Source organism: Budorcas taxicolor, chromosome 17 (assembly GCF_023091745.1).
Source record: "Budorcas taxicolor isolate Tak-1 chromosome 17, Takin1.1, whole genome shotgun sequence".
Classification (NCBI taxonomy): domain Eukaryota; kingdom Metazoa; phylum Chordata; class Mammalia; order Artiodactyla; family Bovidae; genus Budorcas; species Budorcas taxicolor.
The window spans coordinates 30,848,280-30,873,298 of NC_068926.1; positions in this window are offsets into that span (position 1 = coordinate 30,848,280).

A 25,019-nucleotide genomic window follows, 5' to 3' on the forward strand; every position below is an offset into this window, starting at 1 on the left:
ATGAATGCTGAATATTCATTGGAAAGGCTTATGCTGAAGCTGACGCTCCAACACTTTGGCCATCTGATGTGAAGAGCTGACTCGTTGGAAAATACCCTTTTTGGAGAAGAAGGGTGCAACAGTGGATGAGATGGTTGGATGACATCACTGATTCAATGGACATGAGTTTGAGCAAACTCTGGGAGACAGTGAAGGACAGGGAAGCCTGGTGTGCTACAGCTTGTGGGATTGCAAAGAGTCATACAAGACTTAGCAACTGGACAACAACCACCTTGAAGAGAAATTTGAACTTTGAACTAGCTGAGTTTACATCCAGAATTAAGTGACATACCAAACCCAAAATGTGTAATGTAATTATTTCAATTATTGTATAATGTAATTATTAAGATATTGGTTCTAGAGCCAACGTGTCTTGGCTGAAGTTCCAGAACTGGTCCTTACTAGTGATATAACTTTGCAGAAAACTATGTATTTCTGTGTTCCTCTGTTTTCTCATTTGTTATGAGGATTACATATATTAATATGGTAAAATGCTCAGAATAACACATGGTAAAGAATAAGTGTTAAGTTACTTTAAGGACTTACAGGAAAACTGTTTGTAGTGGTAAATCAGTATAGGTTTTCTGATTCAATATTTAGTTATTTCTGTAAAGTTTGGTTAGGCCAGTTCCCATTTTGCCATGGGCTAAGCACTATTTTCCAGTGAAAAATAAAGACAGCACAGGTAGCTGAATGCAGCTGACTAAATTTCTAGTTAACACTTCTCTTATTGATTTATGCCTCTGTGACACAGTAAACTCTATAGATACTCAACTGGAAATCCAAGAACAATAGAATTTCTTCTAAAATTTTGCCATTAACTCTACTTAGAAGATATATATTAAACATATTTTTGATGATATACTTTTACTCATCTCATTCAACCATGATGTTCACTGCTGCTGTTTCTTGTCTTAAACTCATTATCTTCTGGATCAATGGAAAGATATGGAAATTTGTTCTGTTTAACAAACATTGTTGAGCAGCTACTCATTTGTCAATCACAGTGCTAAACTCTAATGTGGACTCTAGATATCTTGAAATGAAAAGGAAATGATCCTTGCCTAAGAACTTACCTGCTAAGGCATTGTTCAGTGTGGTATTGTAATGGTTCCACGCTAACTAACACTGGTAGGAATGTGCATGTGTGTGGCTTGGTGGAGGTGGGTATCCCTCTGTTTTATTGTGGTGTAATTACTTATTAATGTTTTCTCCATATTCCCCTAATTTTTTCTGTTTTGGAACCTCATTTTCCAAAGTTCACCTAAAATTTGTAAATTTCCTAATGTTTCTAATATTTTTCTAAAACTTGGCTGATAAAAAAATGACCATAAAGAAGCTCTGTTCCTATCCACTGACTTGGTATTCCATCCCCATTTCTTTTCTGTTTCATTTCCCACCATGAACTGAAATCCTGAGAACCTGCCAAATGCTGAGGGCCAAAATTTTGAATAAATCTTGGGATAGTCTTTAACATAATAGAAATGTAACATATCATAAAAGGCACTATGATACCCCTTAATACAATGCCCCACATATTATATTTTTCTTTAATTAACTCTTACTTCTTTTAAGGAGATAGATTAGGATCATAATTTCCAGAACTTTGACTAAATAGAGATGAACATGTGGTTAGTCTTGATGCTGTCCCAGGAGACTTGGGGCCAATTCTTTGAGAATCAGGACCTTAACTGTCTCATTTCATCTCTGCCCATGCTTGAGAATCCCTCTCCTACTGTAGAGGGCTTGTGATTATAAGAAAAATAGATTCACGTTGACTGGTATCAGGAGGATTCTTTCCTTTTTCTGCCTTTAGAATGTGTCCAGGTCCTCTCAGGGCCATAAATACTGGATCTTGCTGTTTTTTTCAGACTTGTAAAACTTACACTGATTGCAAGAAAGGCAACATAGATCCTCTATTTACTACCTTGGTTGGTCATTCTGAATCACCTACTACCTTGCAAATTACTGGTGAGAGATAGATACTAATCAAGACCTTATTTTTCTGATTGAATAAAAATAAAAAAAACTGCTTCATTCAGTTTTGAGTAATTTGAATAATTTTTTAAAATTATGTACAAACAAAACTTTTTTCTTAATTTTTTTCTTATTTTTTAGGGCAGCTACATTTAAGATTTTAGGGTGATTACCATAAATAAAAATGATTTCAAATCTACTTTTGTTACCTGTTGTTCAGTCGCTGAGTCATGTCCGACTCTTTGTGACCCTGTGAACTGCAGCAGGCCAGGCTTCTCTGTCCTTCACTATCTCCCTGAGTTTGCTCAAATGCATGTCCATTGAATCAGTGTTGCCATCCAACCGTCTCATCCTCTGTCACCCACTTCTTTTGCCCTCAGTCTTTCCCAGCATCAGGGTCTTTTCCAATGAGTCAGCTCTTTGCATCACATGACCAAAGTGTTGGTGCTTCAGCTACAGCATCAGTCCTTCCAATTAATATTCAGGGTTGATTTACTTTAGGATTGACTGGTTTGATCTTCCTGTTGTCCCAGGGACTCTAAAGCCTTCTCCAGCACCACAAATCGAAAACATCAATTCTTCATTCCTCAGCCATCTTTATGGTCCAAATCTTACATCCATACATGACTCCTGGCAAAATCATAGCTTTGACTGTACATACCTTTGTTGAAAAGTAATTTCATTGCTTTTTAATACGTTATCTAGCTTTGTCATAGGTTTTCTTCCAAGGACCAGCAGCTTTTAATTTCATGACTGCAGTTACTGTCCACAGTGATTTTGGAGCCCCCCAAAGTGAAATGTCACTGTTTCCACTTTTTCCCCTTCTATTTGCCATAAAGTGATGGGGTCAGATGCCATGACCTTAGTTTTTTTTAAATGTTCAGTTTGAAGCCAGCCTTTCACTCTCCTCTTTCACCCTCATCAAGAGGATCTTTAAGTTCCTCTTCGCTTTTTACCACCCATTAAAGTGGTATCATTTGCATATAGGAGGTTGTTGATTTTTCTCCCAGCGATCTTGATTCTGACTTGTGATTCTTCCAACCCAGCATTTTGCATGATGGACTCTATATAAGTTAAATACCAGGGTGACAATATACAGCCTTGAAGTACTCCTTTCCCAGTTTGGAAGTAGTCTGTTCTTCCATGTCTGGTTATAACTGTTGCTCCTTGTCCCGCATACAGGTTTCTCAGGAGGCATGTGAAGTGATCTTGTATTGCCATCTCTTTAAGAATTTTCCATTGTTTGTTGTGGTCTCCACAGTCAAAAGGTTTAGCATAGTCAATGAAGCAGAAATACGTGTTTTTTTTTTTAAATTCCCTTTTTATTTCTATGATCCAGTGGATGATTGGCAATTTGATCTATGATTCCCCTGACTTTTCTAAATCCAGCTTCTACATCTGTAAGTTCTTGATTCATGTACTACTGAAGCCTAGCTTGAAGGATTTTGAGCATAATATTGCTAGCATGTGAAATGAGTGCAATTATACTGTAATTTGAACATTCTTTGGCATTTCCTTTCTTTGGGATTGGATTGAAAACTGACATTTTCCAGTCTTGTGGCCACTGCTGAGTTTTCCAAATTTGCTGGCATATTGAGTGCAGCACTTTCACAGCATCATCTTTTAGAATTTGAAATAGCTCAGCTGGAATTTCATCACCTCCACTAGCTTTGTTCATAGTAATGCTTCCTAAGGCCCATGTGCCTTCACATTCCGGGATATCTGGCTCTAGGTGAGTGACCACAACATCATAATTATCCAAGTCACTAAGACCTTTTTCATACAGTTCTTCTGTGTATTCTTGCTACCTCTTCTTAATCTCTTCTACTTCTGTTAGGTCCTTGCCATTTCTGTCCGTTATTGCACCCATCTTTGCATGAAATGTTTCCAAATGGCAGTGGCAGCCCGAAGAGGTAGCACAGGCATGGGAAGCTGCTTTGCAGAGATCACCATGGAGATGGAAGCATCAATATGGCAGGAGACTGAGAAGAACTGTGCACCCCCATCAAGGTGGCCGGGGTTGTCGGGCATGGACAAGAATGCTGAGAAGCCTGAGGAGAAGAAAGGCTGGGGCCAGAGCTTGGCTGGCAGACCATATGGGAGGCAGATCAGTCCCTTGGAAGCCAGTGGCAGCAGTGAAGCTGGAGAGCCTTCTGCTTCTGGGCATCCTCCAACGTTGGCTCCAGCCTCCCCTGTACTCCCTTCCTGGCAAGCCCCTTCCTGGTGATTCCAGCAGAGCCTTTGCCTTGGCCTCTGGGTGACATGTTGAACAACATCCCATGACCAGTGAAGCTTTACACACTCAAGGAGGACTAGCGGTGGGACAACCAGGATGCTAGGCATGTCGTCTAGCTATGTGGAACAGCTGAAGGGCATGTCCTTGCTAGTCAGGGTCTGACAAAATATGGTTCGCTAGAAAGGGAATAGCAAACCACTTCAGTATTCTTGCCTTGAGAACCCCATGAACAGTATGAAAAGGCAAAATGATAGGACACTGAAAGATGGGCCCCCTTGGTCAGTAGATGTCAAGTAGGCTACTGGCGAAGAGTGGAAGAATAGTTCCAGAATGAATGAAGAGGCTGAGCCAAAGTGGAAACGGTCATCTAAATTAAAGTCACCTTCCCATTACCTTCCAGCAACACAAGAGATGACTCTATACATGGACTTCACCAGATGGTCAATACTGAAATCAGATTGATTATATTCTTTGCAGTCAAAGATGCGGAAACCCTATACAGTCAGCAAAAACAAGACCTGGAGTTGACTGTGGCTAAGATCATGAACTTCTTACTTCAGGCTCAAATTGAAGAAAGTAGGGAAAACCACTAAGCCATTCAGGTATAATGTGAATCATATCCCTTATGATTATGTAGTGGAGGCATCGAATAGATTCAAAGGACTAGATCTGGTTGACAAGAGTGCTGAAAGATGTATGGACAGAAGTTCAGACCATTGTTTGGGAGGTGGTGACTAAAACTGTCCCCAAGAAAAAGAAATCCAAGAAGGCAAAGTGGTTGTCTGAGGAGGCCTTACAAATAACTGAGAAAAGAAGAGAAGCAAAAGGCAAAGGAGAAAGGGAAAAATATATCCAGCTGAGTATAGTTTCATAGAATAGCAAGGAGAGATAAGAAAGCCTTCTTAATTGAACAATGCATAGAAATAGAGGTAAACAATAGAATAGAAAAAGCTAGAGAGCTCTACAAGAAAATTAGAGATACCAAGGGAACATTTCCTGTGAAGATGGTCACAATTTTGGTGACTGAGAGGGCCCAAGTGTCAGGAGGAAAAAATCAACTGCATTTTTGTTTTAGCAGAGAGCAAGGGACTTCTGTTAGTAAGGCCTTCAGCCAATTCATTCAGTTGAAGAATATGGCTTTGTGATGTTATACCCCTGTTGTGTGCAGCAGTGATATCTGAGCACATTGAATCTCAAAATTATGGGGACAGAATCAAGCTAAATTTAAATATGAGGTGCCTGAATATCTGCTTGTCAATTTAACTGAGAAGGTGGGGTTTGGGGTAAATTTAGATTTCTGTGCTCACAACTTTTTATTATTTCAGATATGTATTTTGCATAATGTAACACTGTATATATATAAAGTGAGGGAGACTAAAGGTTTTTGAAGATTCAGGTTTAAGATGCTGTAATTCCATGATTTTTTAACCTTTGAAGGAATTAGAGAAATAAAACAACTGTGATTGCAAATTGTGCTTTTATCACATTAGACTTGTGGAATGCCAGAGCTAGGAGTGATTTTTTTATCTGGTGTTTTCTTTTTGGCCCAGGGTGTGTTGCTATTTAAATGACCCTGGACTCATGGGTTATACCCTGTTGGTAAAGTCTTATATCACTGGAGACTCCACAGCTCTTCCTGGCAACATATCCCAGTGCTTCACAAATCTTAAAGTAAGGGAGTTTTCCTTATGGCCAAGGTTAAGTGACTTTGAATGTATTGCCATTACCTATACTTTTTGGAAGTCTCAAAGTCCTTTTGAAAAAGCATAAACAGACTATCTTTTCTTTCTTTCTTTTTTTATTCCTGTGCATGCTCTATCAAGATACACATTTCTCTTTGAAATATTATTGTATCAAACTTCTGAATCTTAACATTTTATAATAATTTACTAAATGACTGGAAGTTACATTTACTTTCTGTTTTGCTTTTCAAAAATTTACTAATCTTTTTTAGTCTTTTTCAGAGCTCCTGCATGCTTGACTAAACATGAAGTTAAGTGTCAGTTCCATACCAAAGCAACTTTTAGAGCTAGATAGATTAATAAAGATAAGGAGAAGATATTAGCACTTACCATGGAAGGCCTGTGGGGTTCTTATTTTGGTTCATATGAGTCTATTTTACACTGATAAGAATTACAAGTAATGATTTTACCTGTAAATTTAAAGAAAATATATTTGGATGGGCTTTTTAGGTGACATCTTGATTAGTTATAAACATGCACTGAGTTATAATGGGCAGCTTTCACTATAAAGTAACCAGTTCCACGACATTGCCCGTTACTTCTTCCCCTGTTCTTGCTGGACTGTACAGTTGCTCCTCATACCACTTTCTCATTCTTTTTCTGTATAATGAATAACATATGGCAAATATCAGCTTCACTCAGGTTTCAGTGTCTCATTGCAGCTAAAGTGACTTACCAGAGTTTCTTGTTTGTCTATCGCTCTTGTAGTTACTTTTACATTGTTCTTGCTGCTTCACAAGTATTAACAGAAAAGATGCACCAGTGGATACCAATATTGGCACTCAGAGATCAGGTATTGAGTTGGTGACCCCTTCGGGGAGCAGTTTTTACTTTCCTCCCTCCTAATTCAGTGCAGGCAAGAGAATTTGAGCAAGAGCCAGGACATGTGGCAGCCTTTAAGTTTCTTCCAAATTTTATTAGCTCAGAATCTAATGTGGAGTCCACCCTTCTATCACTGGCCTTGACATCATAGAATTTTCACTACCACTCTGCCCTTGAAACTTGGAAATTGCCTATTATCCAGGTCATTGGAGGAGTTTGCTTATTGATTCTGAAGCTGCTATTTGGTAACAATTCAAAGTGTAATGGAGAGACCTCATCTCCCAAATCCTGTTTTGTGTGCTCTCTTCTATGCAGCAGGGTGTAATTTTGCTTGTGTTGTATGTAAGCACCTTTTCCCAGCATGCCCTCATCTACACATGCCTTTCCTTGTGCCAAACACTATTATGCTCTATCAATTTACTCTTCTCAAGTCTTTAGTTATGTGATTTTGCTAGGTATGCCTAATTTTTCTGTTCATCTAAAATAGCGTTATGTTATTATATAAAAAAATGCACATTTGGAGATGGAAATACACTGTTCATTAGGTATACCAGTACAAACCACTGGCTTACGGCCATGCTCCTCTAATGGGGTAATTTCCATACCTCAAGGGATAGGTTATGTATCCTCTCTTTATTTTGAAGGCTATAATTGTAAACACATGTCTTTGACTGGATACCTTGTATCAATAGCCTTCATCCAGGTTGCCAGAAGACATGAACAGTGCAATGCAACATCAAAGGAAACCCAATGAAACGTTGTTCTATTATTTGTGATATATTTGAGCTGGGCTCATACTAGCTTATTTCTAGATTTGAGAATCAAACCTTAGGCTTAAGGCTGAGAGGTTTTAGGGGAACAGCCTTAGTACCAAATAGACGAGATAAAAAATGACAGAGTAAAAAGAGTTCATTGTAGTCATCTGCATGGCAAAACCATCAAATCTAACATACATAAGCTGGCGTCTGTTATCAGTCACATGCATTTGGTTTATTTACAATTTTCCAGATATATCTGGGCTAATTTATGAATTTTGAATGAAAAGAAATTCCCATTTTTCATTTAGAAGGCATTGTTTGTGAACCTGTGGCCTGGTTATATTCAATAAAAGCAAGTTACAAGTAAACAAACATGAAATCCTTTAGTGGTCACTTGGCTTGGAGCGTGAATTTTAAAAGTTAACTGATGGTTGATCACTCTTGGATATTATTAGTCTTCCTTCATGTACAAATGTTCTCTTAAACAAAACTCTATTGAATTATTTTCTTAAGAGGAAAAAAATCTATTAACAGTGAGTAGTAAAAACTGCAATATCTTTTTTGTCTTTACATGAAAATCAATGGTTCTGCCTTTTTTTTTTGTATTATAAATTCTTTTATTAGTTAAAAGTGTCAGATGACCATATTATGTTACGCAAAGGAGGCTGAATCTGACTCCCCACCTTCCATTCCAGAATCAGTATATACTGTTTAAGAAAGGTTTCTTAACCAAGAGAAAGGCTTTTTTAATTCTAATGTGGAAAATTACTTTAGAATGATTGGCGTTAACCAACTAAAATACTGTATTTCCCAAATATTTCATAATGTGTTTTTTTTTTAACTGATATAAAGACAGGACGAGTGACACAAACTTTTATAAGAATTTAATTACATTGTGGCTGAAAAAGAGGATACACGTATAATTGAATTATAACAGGGAATCAGTATTTTAAGAATGAGTTTTGAGGAAAGTTTAGGGAGACTCACAACATGATTAAATTTGTGGCATTTATATACCTAGCAAACCTTACAAGTTCTTGCAGTATTGTTTCTTACATTTTTCATGTTATGGCACCCACATAAAATTGTACTGTTTCTATGCTACCTTAGAGTAAACAAAGCTAGTAAGATTGAAGACTGGGGTGAATTGCTGCCCACTTGCCCTGAAAATTACAGGACTAACATCTGTGTGTGCCCTTAGACTGTTCATTTCTTTCTGACCTTCCTTCTTTTCTTTCCTTTTGTGTGTGTGTGAGTGTGTGTGTGCACGCACACATGCGTGCTCAGCCTTGTCCGACTCTGCGACCCCTTGGACTGCAGCCTGTCAGACTCCTCTGTCCATGCATTTTTCCAGGCAAGGAGGGGGTTGCCATTTCCTTCTCCAGGGGATCTTCCTGATGCAGGGATCGAACCTGCATCTCCTGCATTGGCAGGCAGATTCTTTACCACTGTGCCACGTGGGAAGCCCAATCAAATCACTTAAGCCTATTAACTTGAGAAAAAGCTTGAAGTAAAAATAAAAGGGAGCTTAGAAAACACTCTAATAGCTTCCCATCCTACATCAATAAATGGACAATGGCAGAAAGATATAGAAACCACTTGCAATTTCCTTTTTGTTAAATAGTATTAAAAAAAGCAAATTAGAAATGCAGAGGAAATACTCTAGAAAATTAATATTCTTGTCTTTTCCCTCTCTCTTGATATTGTTGGAGCTTCAGAGATGAATGAGTGAGTGAGTGAGTGAGTGAAGCCGCTCAGTCGTGTCCGACTCTTTGCAACCCTGTGGACTGTAGTCCATCAGGCTCCTCGGTCCATGGGATTCACCAGGCTCCTCAGTACATGGGATTCTCCAGGCAAGAATACTGGAGTGGATTGCCATTTGACATGAATGAATTGACAGTAATTCCCCAAGAAAATGCACTAACCAACTCTATTTAATGAATAATTAACTATGCAGTCATACCCATTAATATCTTGAGGGGACTGGTTCCAGGACCTAACCCTAACCCATTCATTAGGGATGACTTTCAAGTGGTTAACTTCTGTTGTAATAAATTCATAAAAATGGAAAGCCATTCAAAATGGAGTTTTATTTAGATTATGAATAAAGTTAATATTTTCAATGTATGTTTTGCTTCAGGTATCTTTGGACACAGTTTGATTTCATTCAGTTTATTTCTTCAAACATTTTACATTTAGTAACCTCAAAAAGTTATTATTCATTTATTTCCCTTATATACTCATCACATTGGTCCCTGGGTATTTAGAACCATGATGCAATTTTAATTAATACAATATTGTTTGATTCTTCCCCAGCAAGTAGATTGGAGAAGGAAATGGCAACCCACTCCAGTGTTCTTGCCTGGAGAATCCCAGGGACGGGGGAGCCTGGCAGGCTGCCGTCTATGGGGTTGCACAGAGTCGGACATGACTGAAGCGATTTAGCAGCAGCAGCAGCAGCAGCAGCAAGTAGATTTCCTTACCTCCAACCTGTAGTCACCATGAATCAGGAGAATAACTAGTTAAAACAGATGGACCATGTCACTGGGCTTTAAAGGAAAAATTTAAATTGATGTTATACCTAGAGAGGAAATGAGTACATGCAAAGTATCTTTTCTTGCTGGTCAGGTGGGTGGAATCTCCAACAAGCATGTATTCTTGATCTACACAGCTAAGGTTATGCATCCTTCATCTCCCTGAAAAAGAGCCAGGATAACAAAAATAAATTTTATAATACTTCATTATGTATTAGGCAGCCAAGAAGCACTGCAATGCAGGTGGCTTGAGCCTTGTACAGCCAAGATCTTTGAAATGTTGCTTTAAAAATTTTTGTTTTTCAGACTGAAAAAAAAAAATCTTTTTCAATATGAGGTTAAATACACAAAACTGGAGTCATCTTGTTTTGGCTTAAATACAGGTCTTTCTAAGGCTTTTCATCTGTAAAATGAGAATAATAAAGCACTTGATTCACTGAATTGTGTGGATTCAATGAGGTAGTGTATAAAAAGTCTGTATCTCATTGGCAACAACTCAGTAAATGTTGGTTGCAGTTTTTCATGGAATTTATAGAGTTGACTCAGTGGTAAAGAACCCAGCTGCCAATGCAGGAAATGTGGGTTTGATCCCTGGTTTGGGAAGATACTCTGGAGAAAGAAGTGGCATCCACTCCAACATCCTAGCCTGGGAAATCCCATGGACAGAGGATCCTGGCAGGCTATAGTCCATAAGGTTGCAAAAAAGTTGGACACGACTTACTGACCAAATAATAACTGTCTTGGAGAAGACCTAAGTGACCATTTTTTGGATCTTATAGAACATTTTATAAAATATAAGTAATATCCTTCTGTCACTGAAATGTTTTCCCTGACTGATGAATATCGATGAAAAGTTTCTGGATAAACTCATTGTGGTATTACCAACATAAAATTAACTGATTGTCATGGAGATTTTAACACAGTGTTGAAAATGATGTTGACATAACATGAAAATAAAATTTCTGGGTGAGTAATGCTGATCACCCTCATAAAACATTTGCATCATCGGTGGCTCAGAGGTTAAAACGTCTGCCTGCAATGTAGGAGACCAGGGTTTGATCCCTGGGTTGGGAATATTCCCAGGAGGAGGAAGTGGTAACCCACTCCAGTATTCTTGCCTGGAGAATCCCATGGAGGGAGGAGCCTGGTAGGCTACAGTCCACGGGGTTGCGAAGAGTCAGACACGACTGAGCTACTTCACTTCACTTCACTTCACTTCACTTCACTTCTATCTGATAACCAGTCCATCCTAAAGGAGATCAGTTCATTGGAAGGACTGATGCTAAAGCTGAAACTCCAATACTTTGGCCAACTCATGCAAAGAGCTGACTCATTGGAAAAGACCTTGATGCTGGGAGGAATTGGGGGCAGGAGGAGAAGGGGACAACAGAGGATGAGATGGCTGGATGGCATCACCGACTCAATGGACATGAGTTTGAGTGAACTCTGGGAGTTGGTGATGGACAGGGAGGCCTGGCATGCTATGATTCATGGGGTCACAAAGAGTTGGACACGACTGAGTGACTGAACTGAACTGAACTACCTAATAAGAGATAAAATACATTTTATGTATAAGCAAAAGCATTCATTGCAGCTCTGTTTACAAGAGCCAAGATGTGGAAGCAACCCAAGTATCCATCAACAGATGAGTGGATAAGGAAGATGTGGTACAGATAAAGAATTGAATATTACTCAGCCATTAAAAAGAATGACAAAAATTCCATTTTCAGGAACATGGATGGACCTGGAGATTATCATACTGAGTGAAATAAGTCAGAGAAAGCCAAATATCATGTGATATTACTTATATTCAGAATCTGAAAAAAGTAGATACGAATGAACTCATATACAGAACAGAAATGGTCTCACAGACTTAGAGAGCCTACTTATGGTTCCTGGGAGGAAGGGTTCGGGGGAGGGATAGATTGGCCGTTTAGGGTTGACATGGACACATTGCTGTATTTAAAATAAAATGCTATTCCATGAAAAAAGCTGGAGTTAATTGTTCATGATAGGAATGAGTTTCATAAAGTGATTTTTGGGGGCTGTGGGAAATATAGTATTAAGTGAGAAACTTTAGTGGATATTTATTTTGTCCTGTGAAACATTATTTTGAGACAGAAGCCACTAGGTCACCACCTAGGATGTTTAGTCTTTTATTCCCAACATTTTCTCTACTGCTGTATTTGTGTCTGTAGGGATACAGATCTGATTGAGAAAAGCCCTCTCAGCTCTAAAGGAACTCATGAAGACTAAGCCTGTCCTCAGACCTAGTCTATAGTCTGTGGTTTAACTGGTATCTCTGGGAAAATTGAGGGGGAAGGCATTCATGCCCTTGTTACTTATCGTTTGATTTGTTTTAGAGCCCAGTTGTAAGATCTTATTTAAGCATTACACGAGAAGGAGGAAAAAATTAATTGAATAATGTGGTTTTATTTGTGTGTGCATGCTCAGTGGTGTCTGACTCTTTGTGACCCCATGGGCTGTAGCCTGCCAGGCCTCTCTGTCCATGGAATTGTCCAGGCAAGAATACTGGAGAGGGTTGTTATTTCCTTCTCCAGGGATTCTTCCCAACCCAGGGATCAAACCCAGGTCTTCTACATTGTGGGTGAATTCTTTTCCCGCTGAGTTGCAAGGGAAGCCCAAGAATACTGGAGTGAGTAGCCTATCCCTTCTCCAGTGGATCTTCCTGACCCAGGAATTGAACTGGGGTCTCCTGCATTGCAGTCAGATTCTTAACCAACTGAGCTATCAGGGAAGGCCTACAACCCCTAGACAACTATCTCTCATTGTAAGCTGTATATCCTCATCTATTGCTGTTTTAATAGTGGGCCCCAACTCCTACTGAGTGAGCTGGATATAGATTTTTGTTTTTTTTTTTGTTTTCAGTATCATCCTTTGGGAAAATAAGACTAAAATTTACTGGTGATTATTATGTTCTCTTGCTCAGTAATTTTCAGAATATGGTTGATCTGACTGGTTTCTATTATCTCCATCTGTGTAGAAAATAGGGCTTACTACTTGTGTAAAGAACACTGTGTAACTGAGCCTATAGTAGACAAAACAGTGAGGAGGACTTTTATTAAGATGGAAATGTCTGGAATATGTAGCCATGGGAATGTGTATAACTTCTATTAAGGGATGTCTATAGAGTCTACCGGAGAAGGCAATGGCACCCCACTCCAGTACTCTTGCCTGGAAAATCCCATGGATGGAGGAGTCTGGTGGGCTGCAGTCCATGGGGTCGCAAAGAGTCGGACATGACTGAGTGACTTCACTTTCACTTTCATGCATTGGAGAAGGAAATGGCAACCCACTCCAGTGTTCTTGCCTGGAGAATCCAAGGGCCGGGGGAGCCTGGTGGGCTGCCGTCTCTGTGGTTGCACAGAGTCAGACACGACTGAAGCGACTTAGCAGCAGCAGCAGCAGCAGCAGCATAGGGTCTACCTGGTGCTAGTTCTCAGAAGGAAAAGCACTGGAATTGTATGTGAAAGATACTGTGGAAAGTTTTCTTCTTGGTATTTAAAATTTTGTGATTAACTCCTAAATCCAGTAGAAGACAGACGAAGAATTGTATTAATTTATGAAGCTATTTTTGAGTTTTTCCCATGTCTAACAATATAAACATGAGATAAGGGAAAGCATCCTTATGCCACCAAAAAATGTGATTCTTTAAGAAGCACTAAATGCTAGACCAAAAAATGCGATTCTTCATCAAGCACTAGATGCAAGAGGGTGTGATCCTTATAAAGAGCTCTAGTCAGACAGTTATTGTAAAGTAGGGTAATTAATGTCTTCTTGTTCTCATGATTCTGCCTGCAATGCATAAGACCTGGGTTCGATCCCTGTGTTGGGAAGATCCCCTGGAGAAGGGAAATGCTACCCACTCCAGTATTCTGACCTGGAGAATTGCATGGACTGTGTAGTCCATGGGGTCGCAAAGAGTTAGACATAACTGAGAGACTTTCATTTCACTTCACTTCAGTTCTCATATTATTTGGGGTACAACTGAGTTGTGTTTTTACTCTAAAGTTCAGTGGAATGCTGAGATGAATCCTCTCCAGTATCTTTCTGTCAGCATGAGGTTTCCCACCACATGTACTGGAACTAGGTCTGTTAAATTCTGTTAATTCTTTTAATTCTATTAATTATAGTAGTACTAGGTTAAAATAGGCTAGTCAGTGTCATCTTTGCTCCCAGCTAATTTCATTCTTAAATTTTCAGGTGGTAGAGGAATGGGGAATGGTGTGATGACGTAGCTGCCTTTCATTTAATTTTTTTCATTTAGATATTTGCACTTATTAGAATGTCTCTAATAGGACATTTTATGCTGTGCTAGTCTTTGTGGTCTGTAGGAGGAGACATGTTTATTGAAAATATGATATAATCTTTATTCTTTAGTGGTATAAGTAATTTTTTAGGAAAATTTACATGGAAGTTTAACATATAACAAAAGATGACAGTGAAGATAGAGGGGGCCCTGTGTTTCTCCTTGATCTCCCCATTGCATGAGTTCCAAGGAAAGTTTTTCCCTAAGTATACAGTAATGTTTCAAGGTACTGGAGGAAAGTGAAGCTGGTGAGATCAGTCTTAACCTTTTCTACATTCATTAGTTTATTTAGTCATTCGACAAATATCGTGGAACGCTCTCTGTATGCCAGATTGTGTTGTCATACTATTGCTGCTAATAATAATAAACAGCATTCATTGCAAGTTTATTGCATATGTAGGTGTATGTGCTCGGTCATGTCCAATTCATTGCAACCCCATGGATTGTAGCCTGCCAGTCTCCTCTGTCCACGGAATTTTCCAGGCAAGAATCCTGGAGAAGCTATTTCCTACTCTGGAGGACTTTCCCGACCCAGAGATTGAACCCACATCTCCTGCATTTCCTGCATTGGCAGGCAAATTCTTTGTCACTGAGCCTCCTTGGAAGCCCTATATCAGGGAGAGATCATCTCAGTTTTCTTAATAATTCTATTAAGTAGGCACTATTAGCATCTCAGTTTTTTACAGTTGAAATACTTGAGGCTTAGAGGAGTTAAGAACCATGTCCAAGGTCAGAAAACTAGTAAGTAGGAGAGCAAGAGCTTTTTCACTTTGGTTATTTGATTCTCATCTGGGACTCTTAGACATCATGCTCCCTTCCCTATAATAATGTGAAACACTAATTTTAAGGCTACCATGTTCCAAGCTAAATATTTTTACATGTACTCTGTTAATCAGCTCAAAAATTCTATGTGTCAACATTATTATTATTCCTTATTTTTATGTTTAGGGCAATGCAAGCAAAAAAAAAAAATCTCCCTATTTTCACAAACCAGGTGGTGGTGGAGTTAAGATATGAACCCAAAAAAGCATGTATATTCTTAAATACTGGTCTCTAATAAATAAAACAGTTCCTATTTAGGAAGTTAGCTTATGGTAACTTAGATATAAGTTACACAGATTTAAAAAATGTATTATAATTAAATGGTTATCTCATTGGAGGTATAGACAAATGTTTTCAGAATATTAATTTTAACCTAGTGCCCTAATGGCTCCCTTCCTAATTGTAACCTAAAAAAAGCTTTACACATATCTTTTTATTAGCTCTGGGATTCATCCATCCTACTTCCTACCCTTCACTTACAACCTTTGGTAGCTTTTGTTTGGTTTCTCTGATTTTCCGTCCTATTTATAAAATTTTCCTCTTTAGCTGTCTCAGAAAAACACATATTTTGACAATCAACTTGCTCTTAAGTGCATGCTCTATCTTCACCCATTCCACTCTAGCCTTTCACCCAGATGTGAGATCTGCAGCCTGCCCTTGTGTCCTGCCCTTTTCTTGGGCAGAACACTCCACTCTGGGTCAGCACTTTAGTAGGCTCTTTGAGATCTCACTGGATAATGGAAAAATTTTCAGTTCACTATGCAATGGTAGGGAAGCTTTCACAGTGGAAGTAGTAGTTTGATAATACCAGAGGAATGAATAGGGGTTTTCCGAGGGTGGGGTTAAAGACAGTATCTGTATTAGGGTTCTCCAGAGAGAGAATCAGTTCAGTTCAGTTTAGTCTCTCAGTCGTGTCCGACTCTTTGCGACCCCATGAATCGCAGCATGCCAGGCCTCCCTGTCCATCACCAACTCCCAGAGTTCACTCAAACTCACGTCCATTGAGTTGGTGATGCCATCCAGCCATCTCATCCTCTGTCATCCCCTTCTCGTCCTGCCCCCAATCCCTCCCAGCATCAGAGTCTTTTCCAATGAGTCAACTCTTCACATGAGGTGGCCAAAGTACTGGAGTTTCAGCTTTAGCATCATTCCTTCCAAAGAACACCCAGGGCTGATCTCCTTCAGAATGGACTGGTTGGATCTCCTTGCAGTCCAAGGGACTCTCAAGAGTCTTCTCCAACACCACAGTTCAGAAGCATCAATTCTTCAGCGCTCAGCTTTTTTCACAGTCCAACTCTCACATCCATACATGACCACTGGAAAAACCATAGCCTTGACTAAACGGACCTTAGTCGGCTAAGTAATGTCTCTGCTTTTGAATATGCTATCTAGGTTGGTCATAACTTTTCTTCCAAGGAGTAAGCGTCTTTTAATTTCATGGCTGCAGTCACCAGTGGGAGATGTATATGAAGAAATGTATTATAAGGTATTGGCTCATATGATTTTAGAGGCTAAGAAGTCCCTCACTCTGCCATCTGGAAAGTGGAGACTTAGGAAAGCCAGTGGTGTTGTTTGAAGGCCTGAGAGTCAGAGAGCTTATATTATACGTTTCAGCCTGGTTCTGAAACCCTGAGAACCAGGGGTGTCAACAGCAGATCAGTGCCCCAGCTCAAGTAGGCAGAATTAATTCAACCTTCTTCCTTTTTGTTCTGTCGAGGCTCTCAGTGAATTGAATGACACCCATCCACACTGGAAAGGCCATCTGCTTTACTCAGTCCACCATCCCAAATGCTAATCTTTTCTGGAAACACCCTCATAGACATAACCAGAAATAATGTTCAACCAGCTGTCTGGGCATATTGTGGCCCAGTCAAGCTGACACATAAAATTAACTAGCATAGCATTCCATGCTGGGAAAACAGCATGTGCAATGGCATAATTGGGGAACTACTAGTTCAGTTTTTCTTGGAGCATAATATGTGAAAGAGACAGATAGGTATGGTGATTTTAAACCATGATTGTAAATTCTTTGACACTCCTCCCATCAAGTGTACCTTGAATGTGGGTAGGCTTGTGACTATTTTGTCCAAGGAGAGTTTTGTAGAGGTGATACTGAATTCCAAGGCTAGATTTTAAGACCATGCAACATTTACATCCTTATGAAACCCTGAGCCACCATGTAAGATATTTGAATAACTTGAGACTGTCATGCTAATATGCATTAGAATTCATTGAAGGGCTTGATAAGGAAACCACGATATTTGCAAGATGATTGGCAGGGTAAGTTAGTTAAAAAAATTTATGTTTGAAAAAAATGGTAAGGTTTTAGACTAGGAAAGTTATTTGGAATGGATAGAGTAATTGTGAAAACCACTTAGGAAGTAAAATTTGAAGAACTTGATTGATGTAATAATGTGGTAAAATATCTCATTATGATGTGTGGATTAGGATGAACATTAGGATGTGTGGATTATTGGAATTGCCATTTGTAAAAAAAACAGAAATGTAGAAAGAGCAGATGCTTTGTGGAAGAGAATGAGTGTTTGTCTTGGAACATATCCAATTAGAGACATATAGATGGCAGTTGGGTTTGGACTGATACTACTTAACATATACGTCACAATTTCAGATGTACTCTTTCCCTCTTGCCATTTCTGAATAACTAGTGGTGGCTGTCTGAAAGGGTAAGTTGAGGATTCTGAGAGTGATTTTGGCTTGATCAGTGATTGATTTTTACCTGGAGCAAAGCCAAGGAGATTGATTGTTTGCCTGATGTATATTTGCCCACTTTGATAATAATGGTAGGAAGTGTCAAGATTTTAGGATATTGAAAGGTAATGAAAATAAAATCATGGTTACATGGAAGAACAACAATCTTTATCTGTTTTGAAGCCTTCCTATACTTTGTTGAGTATGATGAAGTCTGAAAAAAATATTGATCTAATCCATCATTATTTATGGCATGATGCTGTGTGGGGATTGACCCACTACGATTCCAGATAACCATAAAAGCTGGCATTGGTGAAGAAGTATCTCAGGCTTCCAGCTAAGTAAAAGCAATGGAAAGAAGGAGGATCATGGAATTACAAAATTGGAAAGACATTTTTAGTTTGGTCATCCCAGCCTTCTCATTTTACTGAGAAGGAGACTGAAGCTTGAGAAGATGTGCCTTGCCTAAGATCACTTAGCTTTATAAGCTCTGCAATTGCTTTGAAATCTCTACAATAAATTGTTCTTCTTATGGCAGAGCCAGAACTGGAAGCTAGCCTAACTGCACTGGTATGACATTGGCTTATGATGAACTGGGTCAATTGCACAGCAGAAAGAAATTACCGTGCAACTGCCCGTGGTGAATCAAGGATTCCTCCCACATTGAGGATATTTTTTCCCACCCATGGGTATCAGAAGCTGGTCTGCTGCTAGCTGTGGAGCCCAGAAGATAGCTTCAAATTTTCGTGGAAGGATAATAGGTGGTTGGGAGAGTTTCCAGAGTGGTGGTTTCTGTACCATCTGTAGCCTCAGAACTTAGGAAGAGCAAGTAAAAAAATGTGTTTTTGCAAATGTTTTTCATGGATTTAAGACCTAACCTGTTTAACAGATTGTCTTGCTTAAAAAACATGACTGGTTTTAGCTGACAAGTTGGGTTTTATGAAAAGATTGATCCCAGCTGCCAGTTGTCAAGGCCAGAAGATGTTCCAAATTGGCACTTCCCAAAGACCTTGAGTTGATTGGCTTAAAGTGGCTAAAGGAAGATATGGGGGTGGAAAAATAGAATTCTATAAAGCTAGTATAATTTGAAAGTATTTGAAATACAAACATCCATTAGAACAAACAAAAAGTCAATAGTCTTAGCTTTATTCTGCTTTGTGGGTTGTTCTAATGCTTTCTAAGGTTGTAGGTGCCCTCCATCATTTATTTGCTTCTTACTGGATTTTCTAGTAAAATCCTATTCATATATAAGTAGTGGAAAGGGTGTATATGTCTTGAATGCTTCTAAGTTTGAATTGTATAGTTTTTTAAGGAGGAAAGTATGTTTTAAGTTCATGAAATTATTCTTATTTTGACAAAAACACCAAGCATCTATCTATCTATATCTTAAGAAAGACATGGTGATACGTTTACTTGAGTAGATTTTTGAGTCGTGAATGAGACAGTTTGAAGTTCGATTTTTAAATTTTATCGTGAGATCTAAGCTCATATTTGAACACATTATTGTTTTTAACAATGCTAATAATGCTAATGATACTTTAATTCTTTATGCCTTTTCTCACATGATTTGTACCTGTCTTATTGAGTTAGGAAGGTGAAATGAGCTAACCCATGCAAAATGCTTAGAATAATGCTTGTTACATAATTAATGCTTGATAAGTGCTATTACATTTACAAATCATAGCAATGTACAGGTAATGATTCAAATATTATTGATCAAGTACATAATAAAGCTGAGTTAGTTGTTAAAGTACAATCTACTTAAAAAAATCAGTGATTACTCTTTAAAAGTATACATGCTTAGTATTTTAAACAGTGCTTAGAAAAGATCATCCATGATTGCTCTAACTATATGATAATATCACAAATATTTAGTTAATGCATGTTGGCATTTTCATTTGTGACTGTGTTTTATAGTCAAAGTGGTCTTGATACTACGTTTTATCCTGGCACTGAGTTTCTAGAAGGGAACCTCTGCTTAAAGCATAAGTTTTCAAAACATCAATTAGGTATCTATAATAGTTATTTGGATTGGGGATATTTTCTTATCTTCCTTCCTGTTGCTTAAAAAGATGTGGCTATCTCTTTCAATTAAATCTACATGGCCCCTTTGGAAGAAAAGACAAAAACACTTTTGATACTGGATTAAGTAAATAATGACTGGGCACTGTCAGTGCCACTTCATGGCAAATAGATAAGGAAAAAGTGGAAGCAGTGACAGATTTTATTTTCTTGGTTTTCATAATCACTGTGAATGGTGACTGCAGCCATTAAATGAAAAAACACTTTACCCTTTGAAGAAAGGCTATGACAAAACTAGACAGTGTATTAAAAAGCACTTTTGTCAGCAAGTGATTCATGGGGTCGCAAAGAGTTGGACACGACTGAGCAATTGAACTGAACTGAACTGAACTGAACTGATGTCACTTTGCTGGCAAAGGTCCATATAGCCAAAGCTATGGTTTTTCCAGTAGTCATGTACAGATGTGAGAGTTGAACCATAAAGAAGACTGAGTGCCAAAGAATTGATGCTTTTGAACTGTAGTGCTGGGGAAGACTCTTGAGAGTCTCTTTGACCACTAGGAGATCAAAGCAGTCAATCATAAAGGAAATCAACTCTGAATATTCATTGAAATATTCAGTCTGATACTGAAACTGAAGCTCCAGTACTTTGGTCACCTGATGCAAAGAACCGACTCATCGGAAAAGACCTTGATACTGGGAAAGTTTGAGCGCAAAACAAGGAGGGGGCAGCATAGGATGAAATAGTTGGATAGCATCACTGACTCAATGCACATAAGTTTGAGCAAACTCAGGGAGACAGTGAAGCCTGGAGAGCTGCAGTCCATGGGATTGCAAAGAGTCAGAAATGATTTAGTGATTGAACAGCAACAGTGGTCAGTGCTACTAGTTCAGTTCAGTTCAGTCACTCAGTCGTGTCTGACTCTTTGCAACCCCATGAATTGCAGCACCCCAGGCCTCCCTGTCCATCACCAACTCCCGGAGTTCACTCAAACTCACGTCCATCGAGTCGGTGATGCCATCCAGCCATCTCATCCTCTGTCGTCCCCTTCTCTTCCTGCCCCCAATCCCTCCCAGCATCAGAGTCTTTTCCAATGAGTCAACTCTTCGCATGAGGTGGCCAAAGTATTGAAGTTTCAGCTTTAGCATCATTCCTTCCAAAGAACACCCAGGACTGATCTCCTTTAGAATGGAGTGGTTGGATCTCCTTGTAGTCCAAGGATTCTCAAGAGTCTTCTCCAACACCACACTTCAAAAGCATCAATTCTTCTGGCTCAGTTTTCTTCACAGTCCAGCTCACATCCATACATGACTATCAGAAAGACCATAGCCTTGACTAGACGGACCTTTAGCTTGTTTCTTTAAGGGAAAGCATGAAATAGTAGCCGATCTTTAGTATTCCCTCACTTAGCCCAAAGAAATTGAAAGGAAAACATTATCAAATCTACTGAAAAATAAATAATTTAAGAAATTAAAATATCTTGAGAAACACTCTTCATAAAGTACCCTGTATTAAGTGAGGTATAGCATTATGTAAGTCAATTAACATAAATAAATAGTTGGGTGTTAAAAGCCTGTAATCTGGATTTTATTATTTAAAATGCAGCTGATGGAAGTAAAATCAGTGATGAAATTGTTACACTAGGAGGGATGTTGGTTCAAATTGTATCATAGCCATTTTTTGACTTGTGATTCTGAACTTATTATGCATTTCTTATTTCTTTGTGCCTAATCACATAGATAATAAATGTTTGGTAGTGGTTGTTTTATTATTTGGAGCTAAGAAAGTCAAATTCTGAGAGTATAACTAAGTACATTTTATTATTTAAATATAATGCCTAGACTCAGTTTAAAGTTACTCTAGCAGAAAAATCATACTATATTAGCAGTCAGGGAGTGTAGTACTTTCAGTCACAAACTTCCTCCCCTCTCCTCTCTGCATCCCCTCTCCTCTCCTCTTCTCTCTTCCTGCTTTTCCTTACTTCCTTTCTCTCTGTCTTTCAATCTCTCTTTCTCTACACATGTACATGTGTATGTGTGTGTGTGTCCTCACACACACACATGTCCATATTGAAAAAGGATGTTAACAGGAAAAGAAAAATTAAACCAACTAATATTTTTTTATTGTACAAGGGCTTCAATGAAATTATTTCTTGTAGGCATCATTAGAAAGGCCAGGTGACTTTACCACCCTTCCAAAAATATTTCATATAAGAATAATACAAAAAAACATATAGGAAATCTAATGCAATAAAGATTGGATCAGTCAGTTCAGTTCAGTTCAGTTGCTCAGTGGTCTGGCTTTTGCGACCCCATGAATCGTAGCATGCCAGGCCTCCCTGTTCTTCACCAACTTCTGGAGTTTACTCAAACTCTTGTTCATTGAGTCGGTGATGCCATCCAGCCATCTTATCCTCTGTCGTCCCCTTCTCCTCCTGCCCTCAATCCCTCCCAGCATCAGCGTCTTTTCCAATGAGTCGCATGAGGTGGCCAAAGTATTGGCATTTCAGCTTCAACATCAGTCCTTCCAATGAACACCCAGGACTGATCTCCTTTAGAATGGACTGGTTGGATCTCCTTGCAGTACAAGGGACTCTCAAGAGTCTTGTCCAACATGACAGTTCAAAAGCATCAGTTCTTCGGTGCTCAGCTTTCTTCACAGTCCAACTCTCACATCCATACATGAACACTGGAAAAACCATAGCCTTGACTAGATGGACATTTGTTGGCAAAGTAATGTCTCTGCTTTTGAATATGCTATCTAGGTTGGTCATAACTTTTCTTCCAAGGAGTAAGGGTCTTTTAATTTCTGGCTGCAGTCACCATCTGCAGTGATTTTGGAGCCCACCCCCCTCCCCCCCCCTCAAAAAAAGACTGACATTGTTTCCACTGTTTCCCCATCTATTTCCCATGAAGTGATGGGACCAGATGCCATGATCTTCGTTTTCTGAATGTTGAGCTTTAAGCCAGCTTTTTCACTTTCCTCTTTCACTTTCATCAAGAGGCTTTTGAGTTCCTCTTCACTTTCTGCCCTAAGGGTGGTGTCATCTGTATATCTGAGGTTGTTGATATTTCTCCCGTCAATCTTGATTCCAGCTTGTGCTTCTTCCAGTCCAGCGTTTCTCATGATGTACTCTGCATAGAAGTTAAATAAGCAGGGTGACAATATACAGCCTTGACGTACTCCTTTTCCTATTTGGAACCAGTCCATTGTTCCATGTCCAGTTCTAACTGTAGCTTCCTGACCTGCATACAGGTTTCTCAGGAGGCAGGTCAGGTGATCTGGTAGTTCCATTTCTTTAAGAATTTTTCATAGTTTATTGTAATCCACACAGTCAAAGGCTTTGGCATAGTCAATAAAGCAGAAATAGATGTTTTTCTGGAACTTTCTTGCTTTTTTCATGATCCAGTGGATGTTGGCAATTTGATCTCTGGTTCCTCTGCCTTTTCTAAAATCAGCTTGAACATCTGGAAGTTCATGGTTCACGTATTGCTGAAGCCTAACTTGGAGAATTTTGAGCATTACTTTACTAGCGTGTGAAAAGAAGAGAAGCAAAAAGCAAAGGAGAAAAGGAAAGATATAAGCATCTGAATGCAGAATTTCAAAGAATAGCAAGGAGAGATAAGAACACCTTCCTCAGTGATCAATGCAAAGAAATAGAGGAAAACAACAGAATGGGAAAGACTAGAGGTCTCTTCAAGAAAATTAGAGATACCAAGGGAACATTTCATGCAATGATGGGCTCAATAAAGGAAAGAAATGGTATGGACCTGACAGAAGCAGAAGATATTAAGAAGAGGTGGCAAGAATACACAGGAGAAGTGTATAAAAAAGAGCTTCACAGCCCAGATAATCACGATGCTGTGATCACTCACCTAGAGCCAGACATCCTGGCATGTGAAGTCAAGTGGGCCTTAGAAAGCATCACTACGAACAAAGCTAGTGGAGGTGATGGAATTCCAGTTGAGCTATTTCAAATCCTAAAAAATGATGCTGTGAAAGTGCTGCACTCAATATGCCAGCAAATTTGGAAAACTCAGCAGTGGCCACAGGACTGGAAAAGGTCAGTTTTCATTCCAATCCCAAAATTGGATACTTACTATATATTACACCAATCAGTTTACATTCAACAACTTTAGCAAATGGGTGCTATTAATATAAATGTTTAAGAAATAAACAGAGGCTTAGCGTGATTAAGTAAATTTCTAGGATCACAAGGCTTTAAATTAGACAAGGATAATTCAAACTTACATTTGCCTCTGTGCTATAGTTTAATTCACCAAATGATAGTTAGAATGAATTAGAAAGCTAAAAATTCAGAGAAAGAAGAAATCTACAAGCTGGAGTGATCTGGGGAGTTTCTCAGTGGAGGAGGTGTGAGTTCAGCTGTGTTCCAAAGGACAAATATATGATATTTAATTTGAGAGGATGACTGCAGGGAAATACAGATGCAGAAAGGTTTGCAATGCATTCTTCTGTTAATTAGTTGACCAGTTTGACTCAAGGAATGTGTTTAGAAGGTGAGTGATCAGAGATAAGATTTTCCCTTAAACAGCTTTGTATTTGAGGTATAATTGACACACAATATGCAATGCACTTAATGTGAACAGTTTGGTGAGTTTTGAACATATGTGCATAACCATGAAACCATCATTGCAATCAAGATGATGGACATGCCCATCACTGACAGAAGTTTCTTAAAACACCTTTGTAATTCCTCCTTTCCAGTCCTTTTGCCTTCCTACTTCTGAATTCCCAGGTAACCACTGATATGCGTTCTGTCACTATACATTAGTGTGCAGTTTTTAGAACTTGATAGAAGTGTTTTTGTCCAGCTTGTTTCACTCAGGACACCTTTTCAGAGCTTCATCTATATTATAGTTTTCTTCTAAACTTCATTAGTTTTGTACCTACGCAATATGTCTTTGGATGGATATAGTATCATTGTTTACCCATTCAGCTTTTGATGGGTGTTTGGAATGCTTTTTGTTTTTGGCCATTACAAATAAAACTACTGACTGTTAACT